Consider the following 16,577-nt stretch of genomic DNA (forward strand, 5'->3'; position numbering starts at 1 on the left):
CCTAAAAGGAAAACCGCATAAAACCCAATTTTATGGCCATATTTTAATGAAAATCAAATTTTTTTTGTTACTTTTAAAATCTGCAATAAATGTAAAAAAAATCAAAAAATGGCCCTAATTTTATTTTTGGATTTGCGTTTCAAAATCGGAAAAAGAATGAACGGAAGTTAAACGGACATAAATTTGTCATCACATAGATAAACACGCATATTTGCATTTTGGATTAACATTTTTTTCGATTTCGAAAAATAAAAATCCATAAAAGGAAAATTGCACAAAATCTAATTATAAGGCAATGAAAATCAACACTTTTTTTGTTTGTTTTAAAATGTGCTAAAAATTAATAAAAATCGAAAAATGGCCTTAATTTAGTTTTTTGATTAGTGTTTTACAATTGGAAATTGAATGAACGGAAAGTACACGGACCTAAAATTTGTCATCACATAGATAAACACGCATTTTTGCATTTTGGATGAATTTTTTTTTAAATTTTTGTATTTATCTGGAAAAATTAACATCCCTAAAAGGAAAACCGCACAAAACCCAATTTTATGGCCATATTTCAATGAAAATCAAATTTTTTTTGTTAGTTTTAAAATCTGCAATAAATGTAAAAAAAATCAAAAAATGGCCCTAATTTTATTTTTGGATTTAAACGGACATAAATTTGTCATCACATAGATAAACACGCATATTTGCATTTTGGATGAACATTTTTTTCGATTTCGAAAAACAAAAATCCATAAAAGGAAAATTGCACAAAATCTAATTATAAGGCAATATTTGAATGAAAATCAACACTTTTTGTTTGTTTTAAATACTGCCCTTTGTAATAAAAATTGAAAAACTGCCCTAATTTAGTTGTTTGATTTGCGTTTCAGAATTGGATATCGATTGAACGCGAGGTACATAGACCGCCTTTGTTTTGAAAAGCATGTCTCAGTCACATGTGTGTTTTTGACTGTTAGTATCATAAAATAAGTGGGTATAATATAAATAAAGGAATTGTTTGGCCTGTAGGGAGCGCTCTTCATAGCTGTATTATTAGGCATCTAATCATAAACCCCAAGCAAAAGACTGTAAATCTTCGGGGAAGCTTTGAGGGGAAAGTCGCACCAGAGCGATGATTGTTTATCCTTCCAGGGAAATGAACGTCCGTAGTGCATGACAGGGAAAAGCCGTTCAGCGTTTGGGAAGACGTTTCAATCCAAACCTCAGAGGGAATGTCAGAGAGGAATAGAGCGATGATTTGCAAACATCCAGTGGATGAATGGCAATCCTCTTCATGTTACGGGGGTGGACACACGCCCGACTTCGTCCACCCAGCGCACGCCCGCCGCCAAGGTGAGAGTGAAATATGAACGCCGCGTGACAGTTGCTCGCTGACAGCGCGATCAAGACGTGTCCCGCTGCACGCCCCGTCCCAGAGTGCGGGAGGTACAGTACCAGGGACTATTGCTGCGTGTGCGCCTCGGTCCTGGCCCGTCTCCACCACCCCAAACGTCATCCGTCCTGGGATGTGATCGAGATCTGGAATGGCGTCTCGTGACGACACGTGCACACTCATGCGTTATAGGAACCATGTGTCTCAGACATTGTTGTCTTTGTGTCCACGTGTCAAACCCACCTCCTTTGATCAAATCAGTTCTTATTTCATGGCTGTGAAATTCACTTTTGCCTCTCATTTGTAAGACAAGAACAGAAATGTTTTTTTCTTCAGGGGACGGCGTGGCGAGGTTGGGAGAGTGGTCGTGGCAGAAACCTGAGGGTTCCTGGTTCGATCCCGACCTAGTCACGCCTGTTGTGTCCTTAAGCAAGACACTTCACCCTTGCTCCTGATGGGTTCTGGTTAGGGCCTTGCATGGCAGCTCCCGCCATCGGTGTGTGAATGAGTGAATGTGGAAATAGTGTCAAAGCGCTTGGAGTAGTGAAGTGAATTATATTTATATAGCGCTTTTCTCTAGTGACTCAAAGCGCTTTAGATAGTGAAACCCAATATCTAATTTCCATTTAAACCGGTGTGGGTGGCACTGGGAGCAGGTGGGTAAAGTGTCTTGCCCAAGGACACAACGGCATTGACTAGGATGGCGGAGGCGGGAATCGAACCTGCAACCCTCAAGTTGCTGGCACGGCCGCTCTACCAACCGAGCTAAACCGTCCCGAGTACATTGAAGGTAGAAAATCGCGATACAAGTGTAATAGACGGACCATACGTCCTCTTTTCCCCAGACATGTCCTCTTTTGCCGGGTTTCAAATTGTTTTTGGAAACTGTGGACATTTGTGTCCTCGGGAACAAAGAGGAAAAGAACCATCCGGATTGTTATGGACGCAAAGTTCAAAAGCCAGCATCTGTGATGGTATGGGGGTGTATTAGTGTCCAAGGCATGGGTAACTTACACATCTGTGAAGGCACCATTAATGCTGAAAGGTACATACAGGTTTTGGAGCAACATATGTTGTCATCCAAGTAACGTTATCATGGACGCCCCTGCTTATTTCAGCAAGACAATGCCAAGCCACGTGTTACAACAGCGTGGCTTCGTAGTAAAAGAGTGCGGGTACTAGACTGGCCTGCCTGTAGTCCAGACCTGTCTCCCATTGAAAATTTGTGGCGCATTATGAAGCGTAAAATACGACAACAACACCCCGGAGTGTTGAACAACTGAAGCTCTACATAAAACAAGAATGGGAAAGAATTCCACTTTCAAAGCTTCAACAATTAGTTTCCTCAGTTCCCAAACGTTTTTTGAGTGTTGTTAAAAGAAAAGGTGATGTAACAAAGTGGTGAACATGCCCTTTCCCAACTACTTTGGCACATGTTGCAGCCATGAAATTCTAAGTTAATTATTATTTGCAAAAAACAAAAACGTTTATGAGTTTGAACATCAAATATCTTGTCTTTGTAGTGCATTCAACTGAATATGGGTTGAAAAGGATTTGCAAATCATTGTATTCCGTTTATATTTACATCTAACACAATTTCCCAACTCTTATGGAAACAGGGTTTGTACTATAAAGACAGTACCACTTTTTATATTTTCTTTTGTTTGTTTATATATATATATATATATATATATATATACATATATATATATATATATATATATATATATATATATATATATATAGCCCGGCCCCCGGCCAAATTCTTCTAACCCAATGCAGACCCCGAGTCAAAAAGTTTGGAGACCCCTGATCTAGTGTGTGTCATGATTTAATTTATATTTTAATTTTTTACTATATATTCTACTATATTTTTATTTTTTTATTTTTATACTTTGTAGATCTTTTCGATTTTATCAAATGTAAAGTGTGTTAAAAATGTAATTCATTATTATTATCCTTCTGGTTAGATGAAGAATCAATCATTATTCTCACAAAGGGTTGAAAAAAAAGTGCTGCAATTTAGCATATTTTCGAGTGTTTTATGCTATCTCCGGGTGTAAGTTGGATGTCAATTTTTTGGTTTATGTCCACAATCCTCTACTATACATGTAAGAGGCTTGATTTATAATCTGGAATTAATTAACATATAGCAGCAAAAAAAATTGTTGGTCTGCGTTAGCACTTATAATAACAAATCCTTATTACTTTGATAATATTCAGGTTACAAGTTGTATATAAAGTATTGTTGCCGGTTTTTGGATGTTTTTTTGTTTTTTTTAGAGGACTTTATATGTGGAATAGAGTACTTCCAGTAGCTGGACTGTTAGCCACCTCGTATGTTAGGACGTAGAAAGCATAAAAATGAAATAAAATTAAAAGAGCACATGTGTTTTTGTAATGAAAGGCACTATTTAAAAAAAAAAGAAGTGCAGTTCCCCTTTAACATGTCTGCTGTGCAACTGATTTAGTCATCAGTCAGCCACATTATGCTGTGTTTGTATTTGAGGCGTGCGAGTTATGTCTGATGTCTGGGATGCGCTATCGAAATACCATCCTCGGTTTCAAAGGAAGCGGAACCAGATGTTGGCGAAAATAATCTTTGGACTTAAGTGGAAACACCGGATCGGACCTCATCTTGAGGTGTGGTTGACATGTTGGTTCGTGTTAACGTCTTGTTCGCAGTTTTACCAAAACAAATACATTTCTCAGGTTTTTTTTTTTCTCCAAAGAGAATTTTAATTCAATTCACCTTTTTTTAATCAAAGTACTGGCACATGTAACTTTCTTTGGCCCCTTTAGCCTCAATAAAAAAAAAAAAATAAATAAATAAAAAAGGACTGGTGTTCCGATCAGTTTTATGCTGCCAGTGAGTGAGATCGTCCGATACCATATATAAAAATCGCAATTTTTATTTGCTCCGGTCCTAAATCGATTCATAATTTTTTAGAGTACTTTTTTTTTTTTTTTTTTAGATAATTTTGTTTTTTTAGCTAATGACATCCTATTCTGTTCAACAGTTGTCAAACATGGACTTGGATTCGTTTTGCTTCTTCTACGCAAAGGACGATTTGCACGAGCCAGACGTGAATGTAAGTACATATTTGATTCATTTAAACAGGAAAACAAAGGGCGCGCACAAGGGCGGATAACAAACTAGACTATACTCAAACAAAAAACAGCACAATCACTTAATCAATCAATCAATCAATCAATGTTTATTTATATAGCCCTAAATTTAGGGGCGGCATGGCGTAGTGGGTAGAGCGGCCGTGCCAGAAACCTGAGGGTTGCAGGTTCGCTTCCCACCTATTGGCATCAAAGTCGCTGCCGTTGTGTCCTTGGGCAGGACACTTCACCCTTTTCCCCCGGTGCCGCTCACACTGGTGAATGAATGATGAATGAATGATAGAAAAGCGCGATATAAATCTAATCCATTATTATTATTATTATTATTATAAATCACAAATGTCTCAAAGGACTGTACAAACCATTACGATTACGACATCCTCGGAAGAACCCACATAAGGGCAAGGAAAACCCACACCCAGTGGGCAGGGAGAATTCACACCCAGTGGGACGCCAGTGACAATGCTGACTATGAGAAACCTTGGAGAGGACCTCAGATGTGGGCAACCCCCCCCCTCTAGGGGACCGAAAGCAATGGATGTCGAGCGGGTCTAACATGATGCTGTAAAAGTTCAATCCATAGTGGCTCCAACACAGCCGCGAGAGTTCAGTTCAAAGCGGATCCAAGACAGCAGCGAGAGTCCCGTCCACAGCGGAGCCAGCAGGAAACCATCCCAAGCGGAGGCGGATCAGCAGCGTAGAGATGTCCCCAACCGATACACAGGCGAGCGGTCCATACTGGGTCTCGACTCTGGACAGCCAGTACTTCATCCACGGTCATCGGACCGGAACCCCTCCACAAGGGAGGGGGGGACATAGGAGAAAAAGAAAAGAAGCGGCAGATCAACTGGTCTAAAAAGGTCTATTTAAAGGCTAGTGTATACAAATGAGTTTTAAGGTGAGACTTAAATGCTTCTACTGAGGTAGCATCTCGAACTGTTACCGGGAGGGCATTCCAGAGTACTGGAGCCCGAACGGAAAACGCTCTATAGCCCGCAGACTTTTTTTAGGCTCTAGGAATCACTAATAATCCGGAGTCTTTTGAACGCAGATTTCTTGCCGGGACATATGGTACAATACAATCGGCAAGATAGGATGGAGCTAGACCGTGTAGTATTTTATACGTAAGTAGTAAAACCTTAAAGTCACATCTTAAGTGCACAGGAAGCCAGTGCAGGTGAGCCAGTACAGGCGTAATGTGATCAAACTTTCTTGTTCTTGTCAAAAGTCTAGCAGCCGCATTTTGTACCAACTGTAATCTTTTAATGCTAGACATGGGGAGACCCGAAAATAATCGAGACGAGACGTAACAAACGCATGGATAATGATCTCAGCGTCTTTATTGGAAATGGCATTACTACATAAAAATGAACAAAAGATACTAGCTGTGGCACGAAACAAACCAAAAACTCACGTGGTGTAAACCGAATAACAAACAGCCTGGCAAGGCATGAAGGTAGCTGAGGGACAGGTAGGTGCGTGGTCATGAAGGTAGATAGAGTTCAAAGTTGCCGGGACGAGGACAGAAACAGACTGGCTAAAATAGTGACCATGACGATGATTAGTAACAGGGGCGTGACCTGGAGACCAGGTGGAAACCATTGGATTGGCACGGAGACGAAAACAAACCAGGAAGCGCAAAAACAGAACTGAATGTCCAAAAAAACCAAACAAGACATGGCCAAACATAACAAAAACACAACATAATCCACAGGCGTGACAGCAGTACTTGAACGCATCGTAAAAACACCTCTGCCTTGTATTCTTCTGAGTACAGAACGATCACTCTGTCTCAGAAAGGGCAACTTGTAGGTCCAATGTGCACAATCTAATGTCTTAGATGAGAACGTTTTTTGTTTTTTGCGAATGGCGTCCTACTCTGTTCAGCAGTCTTTGAACGTACCATAAGAACACCTCCGTCTTGTATTCTTCTGAGTACAGAACAAACACTCTGTCTCAGAGAGCACAACTTGTGCGTCCAAAGTGCACAATCAAATTTTTTAGTTTTGAACTTGTTTAATTTCCCATATATATTTTTAAATGCAAATGGCGTCCTACTCAGTTATGCAGTCCTTGAGCGCACCATAAAAACACCTCCGTCTTGTATTTTTTCTGAGTACAGAACGATCACTCTGTCTCAGAAAGGGCAACTTGTAGGTCCAATGTGCACAATCTAATGTCTTAGTGGAGAACTTTTTAGTTTTTTGCGAATGGCGTCCTACTCTGTTCAGCAGTCCTTGAACGCACCATAAAAACACCTCCGTCTTGTATTTTTTCTGAGTACAGAACGATCACTCTGTCTCAGAAAGGGCAACTTGTAGGTCCAATGTGCACAATCTAATGTCTTAGTTGAGAACGTTTTTTGTTTTTTGCAAATGGCGTCCTACTCTGTTCAGCAGTCCTTGAACGCACCATAAAAACACCTCTGTCTTGTATTCTTCTGAGTACAGAACAAACACTCTGTCTCAGAGAACACAACTTGTAGGTCCAAAGTGCACAATCAAATTTCTTAGTTGAGAACTTGTTTAATTTCCCATATATATTTTTAAATGCAAATTGCGTCCTACTCTGTTCAGGAGTCCTTGAACGCACCATAAAAACACCTCCATCTTGTATTTTTCTGAGTAGAGAACAAACACTCTGTCTCAGAGAACACAACTTGTAGGTCCAAAGTGCACAATCAAATTTCTTAGTTGAGAACTTGTTTAATTTCCCATATATATTTTTAAATGCAAATTGCGTCCTACTCTGTTCAGCAGTCCTTGAACGCACCATAAAAACACCTCCGTCTTGTATTCTTCTGAGTACAGAACGATCACTCTGTCTCAGAAAGGGCAACTTGTAGGTCTAATGTGCACAATCGAATGTCTTAGTGGAGAACTTTTTTGTTTTTTGCGAATGGCGTCCTACTCAGTTCAGCAGTCCTTGAACGCACCATAAAAACACCTCCGTCTTGTATTCTTCTGAGTACAGAACGATCACTCTGTCTCAGAGAGCACAACTTGTAGGTCCAATGTGCACAATTAAAGGTCTTAGTTGAGAAGTTTTTTTTTTCTTTGTTTTTTTTGCAAATGGCGTCCTATTCTGTTCAGCTGTCCTTAAACGCACCGTAAAAACACCTCCGTCTTGTATTCTTCTGAGTACAGAACGATCACTCTGTCTCAGAGAGCACAACTTGTAGGTCCAAAATGCACAATCAAATTTCTTAGTTGAAAACATTTTTAATTTCCCATGTATATTTTTAAATGCAAATGGCGTCCTACTCAGTTCAGCAGTCCTTGAACGCAACGTAAAAACACCTCCGTCTTGTATTCTTCAGAGTACAGAATAATCAGTCTCTCAGAAAGAACACCTTGTAGGTCCAATGTGCACACTAAAATATCCTAATTGAGAACATTTGTATTCGGGGGGTTTTCGTAAATGGCGTCCTACTCTGTTCAGCAGTCCTTGAACGTAACATAAAAACACCTCCGTCTTGTATTTTTTCTGAGTACAGAACGAGCAATCTGTTTCAGAGAGAACAACTTGTAGGTCCAATGTGCACAATCAAATGTCTTGGTTGAGAACTTTTTTTTATTTCTATTATATTTTATTTTTTTTAAATGCAAAATACGTCCTACTCTGTTCAGCAGTCCTTGAACGCACCATATAGACACCTCCGTCTTGTATTCTTCTGAGTACAGAACGATCACTCTGTCTCAGAGAGCACAACTTGTAGGTCCAAAGTGCACAATCAAATGTCTTAGTTGAGAACTTTTTATATTCCCATATATATTTTTAAATGCAAATTGCGTCCTACTCTGTTCAGCAGTCCTTGAACGCACCATAAAAACACCTCTGTCTTGTATTTTTTCTGAGTACTGAACAATCACTCTGTCTCAGTGAGAACAAATTGTAGGTCCAAAGTGCACAATCAAATTTCTTAGTTGAGAACTTGTTTAATTTCCCATATATATTTTTAAATGCAAATTGCGTCCTACTCTGTTCAGCAGTCCTTGAACGCACCATAAAAACACCTCTGTCTTGTATTTTTTCTGAGTACAGAACGATCACTCTGTCTCAGAAAGGGCAACTTGTAGGTCCAATGTGCACAATCTAATATCTTAGTTGAGAACGTTTTTTTGTTTTTTGCGAATGGCGCCCTACTCTGTTCAGCAGTCCTTGAACGCACCATAAAAACACCTCCGTCTTGTATTCTTCTGTGTACAGAACGATCACTCTGTCTCAGAGAGCACAATTTGTAGGTCCAATGTGCACAATCAAATGTCTTAGTTGAACTTTTTTTTTTGTTTCTTTTTTTTGGCAAAGGGCATCCTACTCAGTTCAGCACTCCTTGAACACACCATAAAAACACCTCCGTCTTGTATTCTTCTAAGTACAGAACGATCACTCTGTCTCAGAAAGGGCAACTTGTAGGTCCAATGTGCACAATCTAATGTCTTAGTTGAGAACGTTTTTTTGTTTTTTGCGAATGGCGCCCTACTCTGTTCAGCAGTCCTTGAACGCACCATAAAAACACCTCCGTCTTGTATTCTTCTGTGTACAGAACGATCACTCTGTCTGAGAGAGCACAACTTGTAGGTCCAAAGTGCACAATCGAATGTCTTAGTTGAGAACTTGTTTAACTTCCCATATATTTTTAAATGCAAATGGCGTCCTACTCAGTTCAGCAGTCCTTGAACGCACCATAAAAACACCTCCGTCTTGTATTCTTCTGAGTACAGAACGATCACTCTGTCTCAGAGAGCACAATTTGTAGGTCCAATGTGCACAATCAAATGTCTTAGTTGAACTTTTTTTTTTTGTTTCTTTTTTTTGGCAAAGGGCTTCCTACTCTGTTCAGCACTCCTTGAACACACCATAAAAACACCTCCGTCTTGTATTCTTCTAAGTACAGAACGATCACTCTGTCTCAGAGAGCCCAACTTGTAGGTCCAAAGTGCACAATCAAATTTCTTGGTTGAGAACATGTTTAATTTCCCATATATATTTTTAAATGCAAATGGCGTCCTACTCAGTTCAGCAGTCCTTGAACGCACCATAAAAACCCCTCCGTCTTGTATTTTTTCTCAGTACAGAACAAACACTGTCTCAGAGAGAACAAATTGTAGGTCCAATGTGCACAATCAAATGTCTTAGTTGTGAAGTTTTTTTTTTCTTAGTTTTTTTCGCAAATGGCGTCCTATTCAGTTCAGCAGTCCTTGAACACACCATAAAAACACCTCCGTCTTGTATTCTTCTGAGTACAGAACGATCACTCTGTCTCAGAGAGAACAACTTGTAGGTCCAAAGTGCACAATCAAATTTCTTAGTTGAGAACTTCTTTAATTTCCCATATATATTTTTAAATGCAAATGGCGTCCTACTCAGTTCAGCAGTCCTTGAACGCACCATCAAAAAAACACCTCCGTCTTGTATTTTTTGTGAGTACAGAACAAACACTCTGTCTCAGAGAGAACTTGTAGGTCCAATGTGCACAATCAAATGTCTTAGTTGAGAAGTTTTTTTTTTTCTTAGTTTTTTTCGCAAATGGCGTCTTATTCTGTTCAGCTGTCCTTAAACGCACCGTAAAAACACCTCCGTCTTGTATTCTTCTGAGTACAGAACGATCACTCTGTCTCAGAGAGAACAACTTGTAGGTCCAATGTGCACAATCAAATTTCTTAGTTGAGAACTTGTTTAAGTTCCCATATATATTTTTAAATGCAAATGGCGTCCTACTCAGTTCAGCAGTCCTTGAACGCACCATAAGAACACCTCCGTCTTGTATTTTTTCTGAGTACAGAACAAACACTTTGTCTCAAAGAGAACAACTTGTAGGTCCAATGTGCACAATCGAATATCTTAGTTGAGAACTTTTTATATTTATTTTATTTTATTTTTATTTTTTTAAATTCAAATTGTGTCCTACTCTGTTCAGCAGTCCTTGAACGCAACGTAAAAACACCTCCGTCTTGTATTCTTCTGAGTACAGAATAGTCAGTCTCTTAGCAAGAACACATTGTAAATCCAATATGCACACTAAAATATCCTAATTGAGAACATTTTTATTCGAGGGTTTTTCACAAAAGGTGTCCAACTCTGTTCAGCTGTCCTTGAACGTAACATAAAAACACCTCCGTCTTGTATTTTTTCTGAGTACAGAACGATCACTCTGTCTCAGAGCACAACTTGTAGGTCCAATGTGCACAATTAAAGGTCTTAGTTTAGAAGTTTTTTGTTTCTTTGTTTTTTTTGCAAATGGCGTCCTATTCTGTTCAGCTGTCCTTAAACGCACCGTAAAAACACCGCCGTCTTGTATTCTTCTGAGTACAGAACGATCACTCTGTCTCAGAGAAAACAACTTGTAGGTCCAAAGTGCACAATCAAATTTCTTAGTTGAGAACGTGTTTAATTTTTCATATATATTTTTAAATGCAAATGGCGTCCTACTCAGTTCAGCAGTCCTTGAACGCACCATAAAAACACCTCCGTCTTGTATTCTTCTGAGTACAGAACGATCACTCTGTCTCAGAGAGAACAACTTGTAGTTCCAAAGTGCACAATCAAATTTCTTAGTTGAGAACTTCTTTAATTTCCCATATATATTTTTAAATGCAAATGGCGTCCTACTCAGTTCAGCAGTCCTTGAACGCACCATCAAAAAAACACCTCCGTCTTGTATTTTTTGTGAGTACAGAAAAAACACTCTGTCTCAGAGAGAACTTGTAGGTCCAATGTGCACAATCAAATGTCTTAGTTGAGAAGTTTTTTTTTTCTTAGTTTTTTTCGCAAATGGCGTCTTATTCTGTTCAGCTGTCCTTAAACGCACCGTAAAAACACCTCCGTCTTGTATTCTTCTGAGTACAGAACGATCACTCTGTCTCAGAGAGAACAACTTGTAGGTCCAATGTGCACAATCAAATTTCTTAGTTGAGGACTTGTTTAAATTCCCATATATATCTTTTTAAATGCAAATGGCGTCCTACTCAGTTCAGCAGTCCTTGAACGCAACGTAAAAACACCTCCGTCTTGTATTCTTCAGAGTACAGAATAATCAGTCTCTCAGAAAGAACACCTTGTTGGTCCAATGTGCACACTAAAATATCCTAATTGAGAACATTTTTATTCGGGGGGTTTTCGCAAATGCCGTCCTACTCTGTTCAGCTGTCCTTGAACGTAACATAAAAACACCTCCGTCTTGTATTTTTTCTGAGTACAGAACGAGCAATCTGTCCCAGAGGACAACTTGTAGGTCCAATGTGCACAATCAAATGTCTTAGTTGAGAACTTTTTTTTTATTTCTATTATTTTATTTTTTTAATGCAAAATACGTCCTACTGTGTTCAGCAGTCCTTAAACACACCGTAAAAACTCCTCCGCCGTGTATTCTTCTGAGTACAGAACAATCATACTGTCTCAGAGAGGACAACTTGCAATCTTAGTTGCTCAGACGAACCTTAGATTGGGTTATGTCGTTTTCCGATGAGGAAAGACGTTAATGTTTCTCGTTTTCATGTTTGCCTTTGAGCTAGTGAGCTCATTCAGCGAGTTTATCAAAGTGCATTTGTCAATCGCAGTTTTTCTTTATCCTTTTATCTATAACGGTAATACCTACCGTCAGGAGTTTTAAGGTTTCTCAATACATCTCTAGTGATATCACATGAAAAATGGAGGAAAATGTTGACATTTTTCATCAATATCTGAATCTTCCGAAAAGTGGGCAGTCCAGAAACCCTTTGGTTTATGTCATCAACATTACTTCTGCCCCAAATGAGTGCAAGTTAAAATACTACTGGTGGAATTTAGAACGTGATATGTGTCCCAGCTTTTACTACATTTCATAAAAAAATGCAAAGAAATGAAACAATGTCCAGTTAAACATTACACAAGGTATATAAAGCAGCTCTAGCAAGGGCTTGATTTACTCGGGTCTTCTGAATTTCAAAAATGCGTCTTTGTAACCGTGACCACATGCAAAGGTTTTTATGACACGGTCTTCAAACCCTGAGAACATTTATGACACCGTGCGTTCGCCAGGAAAAGTTACGGTACCTTTTTTAGAACCTCCCGGTCCCGAGCCCCACACATGGGATTATGGTAAATGCATGTTATCTACAAACCCCGTTTCCATATGAGTTGGGAAATTGTGTTAGATGTAAATATAAACGGAATACAATGATTTGCAAATCCTTTTCAACCCGTATTCAATTGAACGCACTACAAATATATATATTTTTTTGCAAATAATTAGAATTTCACGGCTGCAACACGTGCCAAAGTAGTTGGGAAAGGGCATGTTCACCACTGTTACATCACCTTTTCTTTTAACAACACTCAAAAAACGTTTGGGAAATGAGGAAACTAATTGTTGAAGCTTTGAAAGTCGAATTCTTTCCCATTCTTGTTTTATGTAGAGCTTCAGTCGTTCAACAGTCCGGGGTGTTGTTGTCGTATTTTACGCTTCATAATGCGCCACACATTTTCTATGGGAGACAGGTCTGGACTGCAGGCGGGCCAGGAAAGTACCCGCAATCTTTTTATATGATGCCACGCTGTTGTAACACGTGCAAAATGTAGCTTGGCATTATCTTGCTGAAATAAGCAGGGGCGTCCATGAAAAAGACGGCGCTTATATTGCAGCATATGTTGTTCCAAAACCTGTATGTACCTTTCAGCATTAATGGTCCCTTCACGGATGTGTAAGTTACCCATGCCTTGGGCACTAATGCACCCCCATACCATCACAGATGCTGAATTTTGCGTCTAACAGTCTGGATGGTTCGCTTCCCCTTTGGTCCGGATGACAAAATGTTGAATATTTATAAAAACAATTTGAAATGTGGACTCGTCAGACCACAGAACACTTATCCACTTTGCATCATACCATCCTAGATGATCAAGGGCCCAGAGAAGCCGGCGGCGTTTCTGGATGTTGTTGATAAATGGCTTTCGCTTTGCATAGTAGAGCTTTAACTTGGACTTACAGATGTAGCGACGAACTGTATTGAGTGACAGTGGTTTTCTGAAGTGTTCCTGAGCCCATGTGGTGATATCCTTTAGAGATTGATGTCAGTTTTTGATACAGTGCCGTCTGAGGGATCAAAGGTCACGGTCATTTAATGTTGGTTTCCAGCCGTGCCGCTTGCGTGGAGTGATTTCTCCAGATTCTCTGAATCTTTTAAAGATATTATGGACCATAGATGTTGAAATCCCCAAATTTATTGCAATTGCACTTTGAGAAACCTTGTTGTTAAACTGTTTGACTATTTGCTCACGCAGTTGTGGACAAAGGGGTGTACCTCGCCCCATCCTTTCTTGTGAAAGACTGAGCATTTTTTGGGAATCTGTTTTTATACCCAATCATGGCACCCACCTGTTCCCAATTAGCCTGCACACCTGTGGGATGTTCCAAATAAGTGTTTGATGAGCATTCCTCAACTTTATCAGTATTTATTGCCACCTTTCCCAACTTCTTTGTCACGTGTTGCTGGCATTAAATCCTAAAGTTAATGATTATTTGAAAAAAAAGAATGTTTATCAGTTTGAACATCAAATATGTTGTCTTTGTAGCATATTCAACTGAATATGGGTTGAAAATGATTTGAAAATCATTGTATTCTGTTTATATTTACATCTAACACAATTTCCCAACTCATATGGAAACGGGGTTTGTATCAGAGAGACTCTTTTCCCCCTTTGATTGCACCAACTATGCATCCTGCTTAACAAAAAAAAACAAGCTTTTATTATTCCACAATTACTGTTTTATGACATGGTCATAAAACAGTAATTGTGGAATAATTAAAGCTGGAAAGAATGTTTTCTTGCAGCAAAAATTCCCTTAAAAAAAACTCTGGCTGATCCGGTGTTGACGGACGTGTCTTTGTTGTCTCTCCTCCTGGTTTCAATTGACAATTTTGCTCTTTTCACACCACTGGAATTCAACATGTTGCCAGTGTGGATCGGCACCGAAAGAAATATGACACCCATAAAAATGCATTTTTTTTTAATTATCATTATTTACTGTCTATTCATCCTGCCTCATAAGCATTGTTTTAATTTACCACCATTAACATAATCCATTAATCCTTCTGACATTTTCACCGGGCTTCCACTAAGTGCACTTATCTTATTTTTCCTGAGTTGAATGAATGACAAAACCCTAACTGTTTTTTTTCCACCTCTTCATAAAAATTGTCTTTATGTAAGAGGTGGAACAAGTAAAGAAAGCAGTACGTTGGTTTTCAGAATGTTGTAATCTGTCAGGCGGCGATCAAGTTGTATGAAAACCCAAGCAACATAAGAAACACTTAACAGATTCCAGACCCCCAAGAATATCAACACAAAACAAATTGTACGGAGAATAAATATGGAATACAATGTGAAATACTTGTCAGGTCTGACCATGGAAAATACATTTTCATAATGAAAAATATATATTTTTTAAACTGTTAATGACTGTATAAATATGACATTATCGGAGACCTCGAGACATAACATAACATCCATTTGGTCACCTTTACACTCCATCCGCTTAGTCGAGGTCTGTTTGCGGGTGCAGCAGCCTAAGCAATACTTGCCAACCCTCCCGATTTTCCTGGGAGACTTACGACTTTCAACCGTCAAGTCCGCTTTTCCTACATACAAACAGTTATAAACAACAATATATGCGGCTTTTACACACACACACACAAGTGAATGCAAGGCATACTTGGTCAACAGCCATACAGGTCACACTGAGAGTGGCCGTATAAACAACTTTAACCCTGTTTCAAATATCCGGCACACTGTGAACCCACACCAAACAAGAATGACAAACACATTTCGGGAGAAAATCCGCACCGTAACACTACATAAACACAACAGAACCAATACCCAGAATCCGTTGCAACACTAATTCCGGGAAGCTACAATATACAACCCCTGCTATCACCAAACCCCGCCGCCGAAAAGAGGCATTCCATTTTTATTTAAATTTTGATATGCCATTGATATTTTTTGATTATCATTATTAATTGAAACTCGATTGTGCATGTCACTATAAAGTTATATAAGCCTTGCTTGTTCAATATTCAATGCAAAATTTGTTTGGGTCCCTATTAAAAGGTCAATTTGTCTGGTTTTAAATTTTGGCCCACTCTGTATTTCAGTTTGACACCCCTGATATATATACATATGTATATCCATCCATCCATTTTCTACCACTTATTCCCTTTTGGGGTTGCGGGGGGCGCTGGCGCCTATCTCAGGTACAATCGGGCGGAAGGCAGCGTACACCCTGGACAAGTCGCCACCTCATCACAGGGCCACCACAGATAGACAACATTCACACTCTAGGGCCAATTTAGTGTTGCCAATCAACCTACATACATACATATATATATATATATATATATATATATATATATATATATATATATATGTATCCCGCTTGGGATGGTTTCCTGCTGGCTCCGCTGTGAACGGGACACTCGCTGCTGTGTTGGATCCGGTTTGGACTGGACTCTCGCGACTGTGTTGGATCCATTATAGATTGAACTTTCACAGTATCATGTTAGACCCGCTCGACATCCATTGCTTTCCTCCTCTCCAAGGTTCTCATAGTCATCATTGTCACCGACGTCCCACAGGGTCATTATTGTCACCGATGTCCCACTGGGTGTGAGTTTTCCTTGCCCTTATGTGGGCCTACCGAGGATGTCATAGTGGTTTGTGCAGCCCTTTGAGACACTAGTGATGTAGGGCTATATAAGTAAACATTGATTGATTGATTGATATATCCGTATATATATACATATATATATACGTATATATATATGTGTATATATATATATATATATATACGTATGTATGTGTGTATATATATATATATATACTCTTGTATATAAATACATGTTTGTATGTATGTATGTATATATATATATATATATATATATATATATATATATATATATATACGTATGTATGTGTGTATATATATATACATATACATACGTATATATATATATATATATATATATATATACACACATACATACGTGTATATATATATACATATATATATATATATATATATATATAT

This window comes from Nerophis ophidion, linkage group LG27, assembly GCF_033978795.1.
Source record: "Nerophis ophidion isolate RoL-2023_Sa linkage group LG27, RoL_Noph_v1.0, whole genome shotgun sequence".
NCBI lineage: Eukaryota > Metazoa > Chordata > Actinopteri > Syngnathiformes > Syngnathidae > Nerophis > Nerophis ophidion.